The sequence below is a fragment of the Panthera leo genome, chromosome B1 (assembly GCF_018350215.1).
Source record: "Panthera leo isolate Ple1 chromosome B1, P.leo_Ple1_pat1.1, whole genome shotgun sequence".
NCBI lineage: Eukaryota > Metazoa > Chordata > Mammalia > Carnivora > Felidae > Panthera > Panthera leo.
This window is the reverse complement of record NC_056682.1, coordinates 90,918,719-90,935,618: the sequence shown is the minus strand read 5'-3', so window position 1 is coordinate 90,935,618 and position 16,900 is coordinate 90,918,719. Positions and strand designations below refer to the sequence as shown.

The 16,900-nt window shown below is 36.9% G+C and overlaps 1 pseudogene; it reads left to right on the top strand.

The window, feature by feature from the left end:
- The first annotated feature begins 2,942 nt into the window (after window positions 1-2,942).
- The window catches only part of LOC122218431, a 31,804-nt pseudogene continuing 17,846 nt past the window's right edge, over window positions 2,943-16,900 (top strand).

The following is a 16,900-nucleotide window of genomic DNA, read 5'->3' as shown; positions in this document are numbered from 1 at the left end:
CAGAGAGATATCTATAATATTCTACTTTCATTGAGAGGAATTTTGAATGTTTAAAAAAATATTTAAATAAAAAAATAAAGAGAAATGCATGGTTAAGATTCCATTCAGATTTAAAATGTTAGGTATTACATAGCAATCCTCTGGTTCAGGATCCATTAGGGAACATGGGTGTGGAGGACGAAGAAAGGGCCATTTAAGATTATCTCCATTTCATAAATAAAGTGATGGAATCTTAACTTTCATCCACCATAGAGTTAGCTAAGTATAGAAACAATATTCAAAACTAGATCTGTCTCGTTCTCTAGTCTGTGATTTAAAACAACATGTACTTCCCACCACCCATTGCACATGTAGTGATTTTATTGTAATATTTGATTTAAAAATCTTATGCATAATATTTTATAACTGTATTACTCTACTATTAAGAGATAGTCAGTGGTTAGCTAATTACTCCAAGTAACATTTAATTATATTAGAATGACTAATAGGGATTCAAAATAAATAATTAATCAAAAATCTCTAACACCGCCCTGTCTAACCAGTGTGTCAGGACATAGTGCTGGGTCACAGGCAGAGGACGAACAAGGAAGTGGAATCCAGGAGGCATCCTCCTGCCTAGGATTTACCTTTTGGTGTTGTATGATAGGGAAATATAGAGGTTTGGGACTGGAAAGCCTCTTTGGTAGGAGGGGCACTCAGGGGATTTGGGAAACAGGCTATTGACCAACCGGAGTAGGAGAATTTTAATAGTATAATAAACGATGTGTATTCAAAAAGCATGCTGAATCTTTATCAGCCTGGTTTTAGGTGTGCTGAGATGCTGATTGTCTCAGTATCTCAGGGCGGTCCAATAAGGCCTGGGTAGTCAGTTGCCTCATCTGCCTGGAACCCCTGTTGTAGTCTCCTCTAGGCACAAGTAGCCTAGGTCGGAAACCTCACTGAGCCATACTAATATTATTTTTCTGTGTCTATCTTAATGGCATAATCTGTGAAGAACTTTTCTAAGTCAAAATAGAAATGTGTCACCCGCTACTTTATGCAATCATTACTTTTTAGCTAATTTAAGTAACGTGCTTTATTATATTTATCTGTATTTATAGTATCTTTGCTGCTGTTGTTTATTAACTAGAATATAGCCAGGTGAGGCAAGAAGCTTAGGTTCTAAATTTAGCTTCTGTAAAGTACTTTGTGAATATAGAATATAATATTGATTCCTTTAAAGTTATATATTGCCTCATCAGTAAAAGAATGAGATTGTAAGAGATTTATTCATCCAATTAACAATGATGTGTTGAGTTTTTGCTAACTTTAAAATATCCTGTTTCTGTGGCATCAGAAACTTAGATGTTTGGAAAAGAGGAATTGTAAAAGAAAAATTTGAAAAAAAATTCAAAATCATACGTTAACAAATTTCTTTAGGTGAGGTGGATTGTTATTGGAGAAAAACCAATAAAGGAACCCAAGTGCTGAAGTCAAGCACAACTCAGGTTTCAACTTAAGTTTTCACACACAGTCACCAAAACAAGTCATTTCATCTATCTAATCTTCAAATTATTTAGAAGATATTTGCAAATGACATATCAGATAAAAGGTTAATATCCAAAACCTATAAAGAACTTATAAAACTCAACACCCAAAAAACACATAATCCAGCAAAGAAATTGGCAAAAGACATGATTAGACACTTTTCCAAAGACAATATGGCTAACAGACACATGAAAAAATGCTCATCATCACTCATCATCAGGGAAATACAAGTCAAAACCACAATAAGATATCACCTAACACCAATCAAAATGTCTAAAATTAACAACTCAGGCAACAACAGTTGTTGGCGAGGATGCAGAGAAAGAGGAACTCTTTTGCACTGTTGGTGGGAATGCAAAGTGGTGCAGCCACTCTGGAAAAGAGTATGGAGGTCTCTCAAAAAGTTAAAAATAGAACTACCCTTTGACCTAGCAATTTCACTACTAGGTATTTATCCAAGGGGTACAGGTGTGCTGTTTCAAAGGGGCACATGCACCCCAATGTTTATAGCAGCACTATTGATAATAGCCAAAGTATGGAAAGGGCCTAAATGTCCATTGACCAATGAGTGGATAAAGAAGATGTGGTATACACACACACACACACACACACACACACACACACACACACACACAAAGGAGTATTACTTGGCAATAAAAAAGAAATGAAATCTTGCCATTTGCAACTATGTGGATGGAACTAGAGGGTATCATGCTAAGTGAAATTAGTCAGAGAAAGAACTATCATATGACTTCACTCATATGTGGAATTTAAGATACAAAACAGGTGAACATAAGGGAATGGAAGCAAAAATAATATAAAACCAGGGAGGGGTACAAAACATAAGAGACTCTTAAATATAGAGAACAAACTGAGGGTTGCTGGAGGGGCTTTGGGTGGTGCAATGGGCTAAATGGGTAAGGGGCATTAAGGAAGGCATTTGTTGGGATGAGCACTGGGTATTATACATAAGGGATGAATCACTGGGATCTACTCCTGAAATCATTATTGCAATATATACTAACTTGGATGTAAATTTAAAAATTAAAAAAAAAAAAAAAAGAAAAAAGAAAGAAATTGGATTAGAACAGTACATACTGGCCATTGGCCACACCTGGTGCTGTACTACAAGACACCTAGGCTCTCGCCACCCGCCAAGAAAGTCTGTTTATGCCGACCGTCTCTGCCCCACAGAACCCGGAGCTCAGGCCGGCCAACATGGCTGTGCAGATGGCACTTATGGCAGCGGGGACAACCTCTGCCAGTGCGAGAGATTTAGTCTGCGTGTGACGGGCTGGCCCTGGCACCTGCTCCCATAATGCGGTGCATGGTGCATCATTAATGACAGACCATCATGGCTCCAGCAAAGCTGTGAAACTCACCAGTTCAGCTCAAGAACCTGGCCAGAGTGCTGATATCACCACCTTCTGCTATCACCACCTTCCCAGGTCAGTAACGAGCAATGTTAGCATACGTAGCACATTTCTGTCGCTTAGGAGATCAGTGTCACAATTTACAGTTTATAAGCATATTTTCATACTTCATTCTTTGGAAGTAACAGCTGAAGAGAGGAGAGGAAAGTTTGTGAAGATTGTAATAGGTGATGAGCTGCCACCTGCCCAAAGTATCTTCTGAGAGACACTAACCTCTTTGTGGTACTAGAGCAAGGTCACTGGATTAAAAAACAAAAACAACGGTGCCTGGGTGGCTCAGTGGGTTAAGCATCTGAGTCTTGATTTCTGTTCAGGTCATGATCTCAGGGTCCTGAGATCCAGCCCCACGTAGGCATCCATGATGAGTAGAGATTCTCTCTCCCCCCTCCAAATAAACACATAAAATGCATAAAGCAAAATGGACTATGTCCTCTTTCAAGCTGCCACAGCCATACTGGAAGCAATTGTCTGAAAGTGGATTCTTTTGGAAAAAGCTAGCATCGAGTCACTATCAACATTTCTTTTAACCTAGGCCTAACCTCCAAAAGTATGATCGAGAACAGATTCTATTTGCAGTGGCATTAATTGTAAAAGGAGGATTGTTAGATAAATCTGTTAACTACAAAAGCATTTTTCATGAAGTCAGCTAGTTGATTAGTGGCCATCCCACTGTGCAAACTACGGCCCTGTTTTATTCTAATTGCACTATTGAGTGAACACTCAAATTCAAGTAACATGGGCAACATTGAACTGAATATGGGATTACAGAAGAGTTTTTCAGGAAGAAGACGTTGTCACATCTTCATGGTAACTGTTGACATTCTACAGGAGTTCATCAGGTGGGGCAGACTCAGTATTCAGATGTCTTAAGTATTTCAGCAGCAGTTACCTTGTACTCACCAACCAGGCCTTTAGCTGGAACTTTCTCCCTCCAAATTTGGGTATACACTATTAGCTATGTTTGAATCTTCACAAAATGTGTTCTTAAAGCCAACAGAGCCCAGGCAGGAGAGTCTTTTGGACAATAGGGTTTTGAATCTTTTCCTCACAGTACGTGGAAAAATCAAAGATTCAGATATGGCACAAGGTTCTCTGCAGTGCCTTGCACAGTTAACATCCCTTCATGGACCCATGTTCAACCATAAAAGATCCCTAGATGATTGTGGAAGGATTACTGAATGCTATCGATGAAATTGAAATGAAAGATCTGCAAGCTGTGGGATTCTCCAGCATTAATCAGCAACGTGATAACTCCAAATGTCTTAAAGGCCATTCCAAATGAACTTTTCTCCTTTGTTAACTGCCTCAGATACCTCACTTATTCTTTGGATGAAATGCTGCATTAGAAGTTTTGATAAGGATGACATGGTATACATGGAAATTTGTGACAAATTGCTGGAAGGAATACTAGCTAACTTGAATCCAAGATGACAAACATTGCCATAAAGGCTTTTTAAATTCAATATGCAGTTCAAGTTTTTAATTCCTGTATTTGGTGCTACCTAAGAAATTTGACTGCCAGTGGTGTGGAGGAAGAAGAAATAAGTAAATATATCAAAAGAATGATCAAGACCAACTTTCAGATCAGCTGCTAATCAGGCTCTGTGCTGACAGCTCAGAGCCTGGAGTCTGCTTCAGATTCTGTGTCCCCTCTCCCTCTGTCCCTACCCCATTCATGCTCTCTTTTTCTCTCTCACAAAAATAAATAAATAATAATTTAAATAAATCCTCTTGAGTCTGCAAGTGGAGGCTGATTAGCCTTCAACTATGAATAGTTACATAAAAAATTGAACTAGCTAAACCAGACCATATAAACTTTTAAAAGAAGATGTAATAGCTTAGAGTTATCACTTGACGTATTTTATTACTTCTTTCCTTCCCAATAGGTAATTACTCCATTGTAATGTTAAAATTCAGGCTTATAAATGCTGTTTATGAGACTATAAAGAGTTTTTTTTTTTAATTTTTCTTCCTTTCACTAATCTCTCTTTGTCTTGCAGCCAGCTCAGTCTCTCACCATGAGAAAGAGACAGACGTCAGCAATATGTGGTGAAACAAGATTTAAAAAATAGAATACTCTCTAAAATAAGATAGTTTTAATGTTAATTACTCATAATTACTCAAACTTTTCATTGAAATCCATCCAATGAATTAAAGAATAGTTGGCTTGAAATTAGTGTTTGAAAGTATTCTATCTTGAAAAATATATGGTCATGTATATGTATATTTTTGTAGATTAGATAGGCTATGCCTAAATTTTACCAATACAATTTAACAAAAAAAGTACTAAACTTATTTTCTTATCATAAATTTATACCTAGTTTCTAAGAAGATTCTGTCATGCCACTCTGCTGCCCTTCCCTGCTGGTTACATGAAATTAACAAAATTGATTTGCTGAGATATTTTTCAGATATTCTTCAAAGTCTTCAAGTTGGAGGGGGGTGGTCAATGAGATATGAACACAATTATCATGTGGATTTTAAGCTCCAACACTTACTAGGTATGTGAATTAGATAAGATAAACCCTCTGAACCTCAATTTCTACATTTTAAAAATAGAGAATAAATTTACTGCATAAAGATGTTATGTAGATTACATCAGATGATGTCAGTCCCTCTTGCACGGAACCTGGTAGCAAGGACACACTGGAGGTGTTCTTCTCCTGCTCTGTTGTTGAGGATACTAGTGAGTAAATCTGTGTCTAAGAGGGAAGAATGTAGAGGCTTTTATGGGTGGATATTATTACTGCTAGTAATAATAATAATTAGTATTGATTGTATTCTGGATGACAATTGAAGATACTAATGACAGGTGTCAGCCACTTCTCATGTATAACATGAATGGGGTGCTTACACTCCCGTTTAATATTATATACAGAATTAAATTCTTGTACCCATTTGCACTACCCAAATAAATAAGGAATTGATTAAAAGTGGAATGCTAATTAATCCTTGAATTGATAAATATCCTTAGCTTAGATTTATTTAGCTTTCCAAATTAATATGAATTTCCTGGTTGCGTTATCGCCCTTTAAGGACCTGTAGTCCATATTATAAGGAAACAGCATTCCCTGTTCTGGATAATTCTAAAAATGTCAATATCTATTTCTATTCTTTTTAAATCAGGGATTTAAAAAATTACCTCCTCATCAAAGATTTATACAGAGTCCTATGTATCATGGCCCTTTATATTCATTGAAGTTACACAATTCCCTTTACAAATCAGTATTTTAGAAGATATCCTTGACCCCATGATGAGATTTGAAAGTCACTTTTATGTTTTCTGAAAAACACCAGCAATCTGACTATGGATAATTTATTTTGTGTATCAATAGCTCATTCCTTCCTATTGCTGAGTGGCATTTCATTATGGATATGCCCCCATTTGTTTATCCATTTCCCAGGTGGGGGGCATTTGAGTTGTTTCCAGCTGTTAGTGATTTGAATAAAACTGTTAATCATACAAGTATCTGTGTGAACACAGATTTTTTCCCCCCTTGGATAAATATCCAGAAATGAAATGTCTGGAATGCATACATAATTATATGCTTAGCTTTATAAAAAACTACCACATTATTTTTCCTAATGGTTGTATCATTTTGTATATTGACCAGTTATATATGAGATTTCAAGTCTGAATTATTCCGCCTATGTCCTTAACCCAAACTCCATCCCATTATACCCCTTGAAAATTCCTTCCTATTACAAATAATATAATAAAGCTTGTAGAATAAAATGATCTTATTTTTTTTTTCCTAATTGAACTTAAAAATTTGCTAAAGATGTTCTTCATGTTAAAGGCCTTCTTTAGTACAGGGCCACACACCATCATTTACCTACACCATCAGAATAAACGAGTCAGGCAAGTATGGAGGTGAGGGAGTCAGCATTACTTTGTTAGTGCCACTTCTGAAACTTTACTTCTCTACTCTTATGTAAAAAAATAAAATAAGTAATAATAATAATAATAATAATAATAATAGGAGGAGCCAAGATGGCAGAAAAGCATGGAAGTTTTTTGTGTGTCTCATGTCCATGAAATACAGCCAGACCAACAATAAACCATCCTACACACCTAGAAAACTGATTGGAGGCTTAACACAACAATCTGCACAACCTGAACCACAGAAGTCAGCAGGTACGTGGCGCAGAGAGGTGAACTTGGGGAGAGAGAAGCCGGCGTCAGGCAGGGCCTTTGCAGGCGGAGAAAGGACGGAGACTGGGGCGGGGGAGAATACGGGAAAAGCACCCCTCCCCAAAAGCAGCTGGAGAGAAAGTGGAAAATTGGAAATAGACTCAGGGACTAAACTAAAAAGGGAGAAAGGAGAAAGGAGAGGGCTTAAATTCCATTAAGACTGGAAACAAGGGGAGAGCAAAGGCTGCAACTCCTCAGCTCAATACCTGGCGGTGCTCTGGTGGGAAGGGAGAATCCCCAGAACAGAGTGGGGTCCAGGAGGCTCTCAGGCCACACGGAGAAAAGCGGTTCCACTGCTGGAAGGACATTTGGTAGAGACTGTTGAAGGCGCCTGGTCACAGCAGAACCCAGAGAACAGCCACATTCGCTGGTGCTGGAACAAGGTTGTTACGAGTGAAGCCGGGTGCCAGATGTGTGCGGTGATTTTCCATAATCCCTGAAAAGCTGCTGTTACACTATCTTTCGAACTTTTACCCGGGCGGGCTGTCACCTGGCCGCAGTCTCAGGGCACCGGCAGCAGCAGGGTTCAGCAAGGGTTCCTGGGTGCAGCCGACATTCGTCCATTGCTCAGTGAGACCCTCCCACAGAGGGGCGGAACGGGCCAAAGCCGCAGTCCTTCAGAAGTAAGGGGCCAGGGAAAACAGCCGCATCTGAGACAAAACTCGGGAGAGGTACTACCTGAGTCTTGGTCACAGACAGTGAAAAAGCAGGGAGAGGATAAAAGCTGAAGACAGAGGATGGGTGCGTGATTGCTGATCACAGAGAACAGAGTCCCCATAGGAGAGACAGAGTAACTGAGTGATGCCATTTTCACTTCTACCGCGCATGCGCATACGCACCTACCTGCTCTGCAACAATACACCCCTGTAGCCTAACAGTGCCATCTAGTGGAAAACGGAGCCATTACACTGAGCTCCGCCCAACTGGGCCAACCTCTCTCTTCAAGAACACAAGTCTCACCGCCTACTTAGTTTATGGACTATAAAGTGCTGCATCGTCTGACTTCTAGGGGAAAACGAAGCAATTTCAGTTCTATTTCAATCTGTTAGCAGGTCCAGCTATTCAATTTTCTTTCTTAGTTTTTTCTTTTTATCTTTTACACTATTCTTTTTCTTGAATACAGAAAGAGAAAAAATTCATTTTTGTTTTCAATTTTTATTAAAAATATTTTTTAGGGGCGCCTGGGTGGCTCAGTCAGTTGGGCGCCTGACTTCGGCTCAGGTCATGATCTCACAGTATGTGAGTTCAAGCCCCGCGTCAGGCTCTGTGCTGACAGCTCAGAGCTTGGAGCCTGCTTCAGATTCTGTGTCTCCCTCTCTCTCTGCCCCTCCCCAGCTTATGTTCTGTCTCTCTCTGTCTCAAAAAAAAAAAAAGAATTAATAATAATAATAATAATAATAAAATAAAAATATTTCTTTTAATTTTTTACTTTTTTTTTGACTTTTTTGTAATTTTTTTCAAATTCTATCTTACTTCCATCATTCTATTTTAATCTACTTCAGTGAATTCACCTTTTCAAATTTTCAAACTATTTCCTTCTTTTCTTTTTTCTTTTTCTTTTTTCTCTTTTTTGTTTCTTTCCTTTTTCTTAAATGCAGAAAGCGAAAAACTTCATTTTTACCTTCAATTTCTATAAAGATATTTTTCTTTAATTTTTTCACTATATTTTTGGCTTTTACGTAATTTTTTTCAAATTCTATTTTAAATCCATCATTTTATTTTTGTCAAATTCAGTGTATTCACTTTTTCAAATTTTCAAATGATTTCTTTTTTTTTCTCTTTTTTCTCTTTTTTGTTTCTTTTCTTTTTCTTGAATACAGAAAGAGAAAAAAATCATTTTTATTTTTAATTTTCATTAAAATATTTTTCTTTAATTTTATTCCAACTATATTGTTTACTTTTGTGTAATTTTTTTCAAATTCTATTTCACTCCCATCGTCTCATTTCAGTCTATTTCAATGTATTCATTTTTTCAAATTCTCAAATGATTTCCTCCCCACCCCTTTTTTTCCTCTAATTTGTCAAACCACTTTCAACACCCAGACCAAAACACACTTAGGATTTAGCATCATTTATTAGATTTTTTGTGTGTGTGTGTTTTTGATTTTTTAATTTTAATATTTTTTTAATATTTTTTAATTTTAAGTTTTCTACCTCACTAATTCCTTTTCTCACTTCAAAATGACAAAATGAAGGAATTCACCCCAAAAGAAAGAGCACAAAGAAACAACAGCCAGGTGTTTAACCAACACAGATACAAGCAAGATGTCTGAACCAGAATTTAGAATCATGATAATAAGAATGTTAGCTGGAGTCAAAAACTGATTAGAATCCCCTTCTGCAGAGATAAAAGAAGTAAAAAATAGCCAGAATGAAATGACAAATGCTATAACTGAGCTGCAATCATGGATGGATGCAGCGGCGGCAAGGATGGATGAGGCAGAACAGAGAATCAGCGACATAGAGGACAAACTTACAGAGAATAATGAAGCAGAAAAAAAGAGGGAGATGAAGGCAAAAGAGCACAATTTAAGAATGAGAGAAATCAGTGACTCATTAAAAAGGAACAATATCAGAATCATAGGGATGCCAGAAGAGGAAGAGAGAGAAATAGGGGTAGAAGGGTTATGTGAGCAAATCACAGCAGGAAACTTTCCTAACTTGGGGAAAGACACAGACATCAAAATCCAGGAAGCACAGAGGACCCCCATTACATTCAACAAAAACCGACCATCAACAAGGCATATCATAGCCAAATTCACAAAATACTCAGGCCAGGAGAGAATCCTGAAAGCAGCAAAAGAAAAAAAAAAGTCCCTAACCTACAAGGGAAGACAGATCAGGTTTGCAGCAGACCTAGCCACAGAAACTTGGCAGGCCAGAAAGGAGTGGCACGATATATTCAGTGTGATGAATCAGAAAAATACGCAGCCAAGAATTTCTTTATCCAGCAAGGCTGTCATTCAAAATAGAAGGAGAGACAAAAAGTTTCCCAGACAAACAAAAATTAAAGGAGTTTGTGACTACTAAACCAGCCCTGCAACAAATTTTAAGGGGGCCCTCTGAGGGGAGAAAAGATGAAAAAAATATATATATATATATATATCAAAAGCAACAAAGATTCGAAAGGACCAGAGAAAACCACCAGAAACTCCAACTCTACAAGCATCATAATGGAAATAAATTCCTATCTTTCAGTACTCATTTTAAATGTCAATGGACTCGATGCTCCAATCAAAAGACATAGAATAACAGAATGGATAAGAAAACAAGATCCATCTATATACTGTTTACAAGAGACCCACTTTAGACCTAAAGACACCTTCAGATGGAAAATAAGGGGATGGATAGCCATCTATCATGCTAATGGTCAACAAAAGAAAGCTGGAGTAGCCATATTTATATCAGACAATCTAGACTTTAAAATAAAGACTGTATCAAGAGATGCAGAAGGGCATTATGTCATAATCAAGGGGTCTATCCACCAAGACCTAACAATTGTAAACATTTACAATGTGGGAGCACCCAAATATATAAATCAATGAATCACAAACATAAAGAAACTCATCGATAGTAATACCATAATAATAGGAGACCAACACCCCACTCACAACAATGGACAGATCATCTAATCAAAAAATCAACAAAGAAACAATGGCTTTGAATGACACACTGGACCATATGGACTTAACAGATATATTCAGAACATTTCATCCTAAAGCAGCAGAATATACATTCTTCTCCAGTGCACATGGAACGTTCTCCAGAATAGATCATATACTGGGACACAAATCAGCCCTAAGTAAGTACAAAAAGATCAAGATTATACTATGCATATTTTCAGACCACAACTCTATGAAACTCAAAATTAACCACAAGAAAAAATTTGGACAGGTAACAAATACTCGGAGAATGAAGAACATCCTATTAAAGAATGAATGGCTAACCAAGAAGTTAAGGAGGAAATTAAAAAGTATATGGAAGTCAATGAAAATGATAACACCACAACCCAAAACCTCTGGCACGCAGCAAAGACAGTCATAAGAGGAAAGTATATAGCAATCCAGGCCTTCCTAAAGAAGAAAGAAAGATCTCAGATACACAACCTAACCTTACACCTTAAGGAGCTGGAAAAAGAACAGCAAATAAAACCCCAAACCAGCAGAAGACAGGAAATAATAAAGATCAGAGCAGAAATTAATGCTATTGAAACCAAAACCAAAAACAAACAAAAAAATAAAATAAAACAAACAAACAAACAAACGAAAAAACCCAGTAGAACAGATCAATGAAACCAGAAGCTGGTTCTTTGAAAGAATTCACAAAATTGATAAACCACTAGCCCGTTTGATCAAGAAGAAAAAGGAAAGGACCCAAATAAATAAAATCAAGAATGAAAGAGGAGAGATCATAACCAACACAGCAGAAATACAAACAATAATAAGAGAATATTATGAGCAATTATATACCAATAAAATGGGCAATCTGGAAAAATGGACAAATTCCTAGTAACATATACACTACCAAAACTGAAACAGGAACAAATAGAAAATTTGAACAGACCCACAACCAGTAAAGAAATCAAATTAGTAATCAAAAATCTCCCAAAAAACAAGAGTCCAGGGCCAGATGATTTTCCAGGAGAATTGTACCAAACATTTAAGGAAGAGTTAACACCTATTCTCTTGAAGGTGTTTCAAAAAATAGAAATGGAAGGAAAACTTCCAAACTCTTTCTATGAAGCCAGCATTACCTTGATTCCAAAACCAGACAGAGACACCACTAAAAAGGAGAACTACACACCAATTTCCCTGATGAACATGGATGCAAAAATACTCAACAAGATATTAGGCAACCGGCTCCAACAATACATTAAAAAAATTATTCACCAAGACCAAGTGGGATTTATACCTGGGATGCAGGGCTGGTTCAATATCTGCAAAAAAATTAACGTGATTCATCACATCAAGAAAAGAAAGGACGAGAACCATATGGCCCTCTCAATAGATGCAGAGAAAGCATTTGACAAAATACAGTATCCTTTCTTGATAAAAAACCCTCAAGAAGGTAGGGATAGAAGAAAAATTCCTCGAGATTATTGAATGATGCAATGCTAATATCCTCCTCAATGGGGAAAAAAAATGACAGCTTTCCCCCTAAGGTCAGGAACAAGACAGGGATGTCCACTCTCGCCACTGTTATTCAACATAGTTTTGGAAGTCTTAGCCTCTGCCATAAGACAACACAAAGAAATAAAAGGCATCCAAATCGGCCAGGAGGAGTTCAAACTTTCACTCTTCTCAGATGACATGATACTCTATATGGAAAACCCAAAAGATTCCATAAAAAAATTGCTAGAATTCATTCATGAATTTAGGAAAGTTGCAGGATACAAAATCAATGAACAGAAATTGGTTGCATTCCAATACACCAACAATTAAGTGACAGAAAGAAAAATCAAGGAATCGATCCCATTAACGATTGCACCAAAAACGATAAAATACCTAGGAATAAATCTAACCAAAGAGGTGAAAAATCTATACACCGAAAACTATAGAAAGCTTATGAAAGAAATTGAAGAAGACACAAAAAAATGGAAAAAGATTTAATGCTCCTGGATAGGAAGAAGAAATATTGTTAAAATGTCGACACTACCCAAAGCAATGTACATGTTCGATGCAATTCCTATCAAAATAACACCAGAATTCTTCACAGAGCTAGAACAAATAATCCTAAAATTGGTATGGAACCAGAAAAGACCTGGAATAGCCAAAGCAATCTTGAAAAAGAAAACCAAAGCAGGAGGCATCACAATCCCAGATTTCAAGCTGTACTACAAAGCTGTAATCCTCAAATCAGTATTGTACTGGCACAAGAACAGACACTCAGATCAATGGAACAGCATAGAGAACCCAGAAATGGACCCACAAACGTATGGCCAACTAATCTTTGACAAAACAGGAAAGACTATCCAATGGAATAAAGACAGTCTCTTCAGCAAGTGGTGCTGGGAAAACTGGACAGCGACATGCAGAAGAATGAACCTGGACCACATTCTTACACCATACACAAAAATAAACTCAAAATGGATGAAAGACCTCAATGTAAGAAAGGAAGCCATCAAAATCCTTGAGAAAGCAGGCAAAAACGTCTTTGATCTTGCCCACAGCAACTTCTTACTCAACATGTCTCTGGAGGCAAGGGAAACAAAAGCAAAAATGAACTACTGGGACCTCATCAAAATAAAAAGCGTTTGCGCAGGAAGGAAACAATCAGCAAAACTAAAAGGCAACCGACAGAATGGGAGAAGATATTTGCAAATGACATATCAGATAAAGGGTTAGTATCCAAAATCTACAAAGAACTTATCAAACTCAACACCCAAAAAACAAATAATCCAGTGAAGAAATGGGCAAAAGACATGAATAGACACTTCTCCAAAGAAGACATCCAGATGGCCAACTGACACATGCAAAAATGCTCAACATCACTCATCATCAGGGAAATCACAATGAGATACCACCTTACACCGGTCAGAATGGCTAATATTAACAACTCAGACAATGATAGATGTTGGCAAGGATGTGGAGAAAGAGGATCTCTTTTGCACTGTTGGTGGGAATGCAAGCTGGTCAGCCACTCTGGAAAAGAGTATGGAGGTTTCTCAAAAAACTAAAAATAGAACTATCCTACCACCCAGCAATTGCACTACTAGGCATTTACCCACGGGATAAATGAAAGAAATTTATTTTCGAAAGGACGCATGCACCCCCCTGTTTACAGCAGCACTATCAACAATAGCCAAAGTATGGAAAGAGCCCAAATGTCCATCGATGGATGAATGGATAAAGAAGTGGTATATCTATACAATGGAGTATTACTTGGAAATCAAAAAGAATGAAATCTTGCCATTTGCAGCTATGTGGATGGAACTGGAGGGTATTATGCTAAGTGAAATTAGTCAGAGAAAGACAAAAATCATATGACTTCACTCATATGAGGACTTTAAGAGACAAAACAGATTAACATAAGGGAAGGGAAACAAAAATAATATAAAAACATGGAGGGGGACAAAAGAGAAGAGATTCATAAATATGGAGAACAAACTGAGGGTTACTTGAGGGGTTGTGGGAGGAGGGATGGGCTAAATGGGTAAGAGGTACTAAGGAATCTACTCCTGAAATCATTGTTGCACTATATGCTAACTAATTTGGATGTAAATTTTTAAAAAATAAAAAATAAAACAAGTAAAAAAAAATAATGTTTTTGAAGGTCATCTCGGTTAGTCTATTCCAGTAATGTCTTGCCTCCTAATCATTTTTCCACAATAATCAGAGTCCTCGACATTTATCTTCTCCTTTCCTTTTTTTTCCTGAGTTCTAACACCATAATTTCAATGATGGTCATTAATGTTAGTCATCAGGTATTTTGTTCTCTCTTCCTTCTACGCACATGTTAGGATAATATGCAAGTTCCCCTGTTCTAGCAGAAGAGTTGTGAGCAGAAGTGATCTGTCATTTCCTAGTCAGATAATTTAATTGCCAATTTGTGATACTCTAGCGTATTCTTTCCTACTAGTATGTCAACAAGCAATAATTGAATTTATGGTTAAAAAAATTAAAATAATGGTTACTGCTTCAGCTAGATTCCTAAATCGTTATGAAAAATTGAGCACATCAGCAGACTTGTCAAGGACTAGTAGTATGAGTGAAATGTAAACCTTTGTTGTTTTAAGCCACTGAATTATATGTATTGATAACTCAGCATAAGTTGTCCTATCCAGCCACTGAGTAATGTAGATATTGTTATGTAATGTATAAAAGAAGAATTAACTTATTAACCAATATGTAGTATTGGTTTATAAATTGGCTGCAGGTGGTGAGCAACTCTTAGGCTAAGCTAGAAGGATGGCAATACCTATTATACAGTGGCAAAACAGTGAAATTCTTACCTATGATAGGAAATGTATTTTATGAACTCATAAATCTAGACAAGAGGTTGGTAAACAAATGCTAGTATGTGTTGGCTATAGCTGTTAAATTACTACAAGAAAGAGATGATCTTAAAAATCTTTCTATGGTAGCAAACAGAACTTCTACTAACCCATAAGAGTCATACATGATCAGGGAATAAAATTTTATTATTTTAAATCACTGAGATACTGAGGTTGCCGGCCCCCTCTACTTATGCCTATTCTGACCAGCATACTTGAAAAACTCAATGTCTAATTAGATAATCCAATCACAATTGTCTTCATTCAGAAAGTCATTCTTGGCCTTACACTGCTCCTTTTTATAAACTATATTTATTTTACCTATGAAATCTTAAGCTTTATCTTTGTTTTCCTGCTAAACATAATTTTACTCTTTGGAAGGATTATATTTCTAAACATTCATATTGTAGAATTCTGTGCTATCAGTAAAATTGCCTTTAAATTCTGTTGAGTTAATTAGTCTATTATTTCTCTGAAATTCCCAGCCCTGGTCTATCACTGAAATAATAAAAACTTCCAATCTTGGCCCTTGTAAAAGTCTTTATTTTTTTTCATTGTTCACATTTGTCTGTCTCCTGCTCTGTATCCCCACCAGCATGACAATGACAAAATTGAATTTAGCTCAAGCCCCATGATCCTGGAAAACATTATAATTAAATAACCCCCCTTTCCCACACCTTTGTTTTCCAGGAATGGATTACAGCAAGGTATCATTCTTCCCTATATGACTTACGTAAAACCCAAGAATATTTCATTTGTTTACCTGTGAGAAGGCCAGATGCAGGCCCTACAAAATGCCATTCTTTGCCTCATAAATGATTAATTGAATTGTTCAGACTCAGTGACTAATCTGGATAAAATATCTGCTATTTTGACTTGACCAAACTTCAGCTAAGTGTCTTTCCTACTTCCTGCTGCCTGGACTTTGACCCCTGCTCCCCACCCTCAGTAGGCATATAACCCCTTCTCAACAGCTCCTCCAGAAGAGAAACCTATCTCTGGGGAAAACATTCCCTAATCAACTATCTGATTGGATCACGTATTTATCCCACTTAACCATACCCATGCTTTCTAATCTTTTTCAACCCTCCCTCTTTAAAAAAGTCCTTTTTGCCTTACATTTGAGATATTTGTTGATCCTGTGGTCAGTGTGTTCTTCCTATTAGAATAGTTCTCCTCCCCCTTGGACCCTGCAATAAACCTTTTAAGTAGTTTTTTCTCATTTACGTCCTGATTTACGTTTTGACACAAAATACACCTTTGGCAAAATTATCACAGTTTCTGAAGTGTTATGTCATATATCAAGGTAATGTAAACATTATCACCAAATACAAAGGAATTCTTATGAAATATTTAAATTCTCAAATTTAGTATGCCATGTCCCCATAGAGGTTCTCTGATATTACCCCTGCTTAGCCTGGTAACAGCAAATTTTGATAATGCATTTTTTTAATTCTTTTATTCCAGATTCATTGTCCTTTCCTTTCCTCAGTGGCACAACCCTACAATCACATTTGCCTATAGAATTTTGTCTATACTATTATCTATGCTAGGAATGTTGCCCCCACACTCTTCACTATCTCATTTTCCTTTTCAAACGAAACACTCAATTTGGAAGTCAGTTCTTCAGAGAAACCTTCCTCAGACCTGCACATCTGTTTGCAGTCACTGTTTTATACTACCTCATTACTAAATACTTCTCCCACCAAGCCCTGAATTGTAATTGTGTCTTACTTGACAGGTGGAATGGTC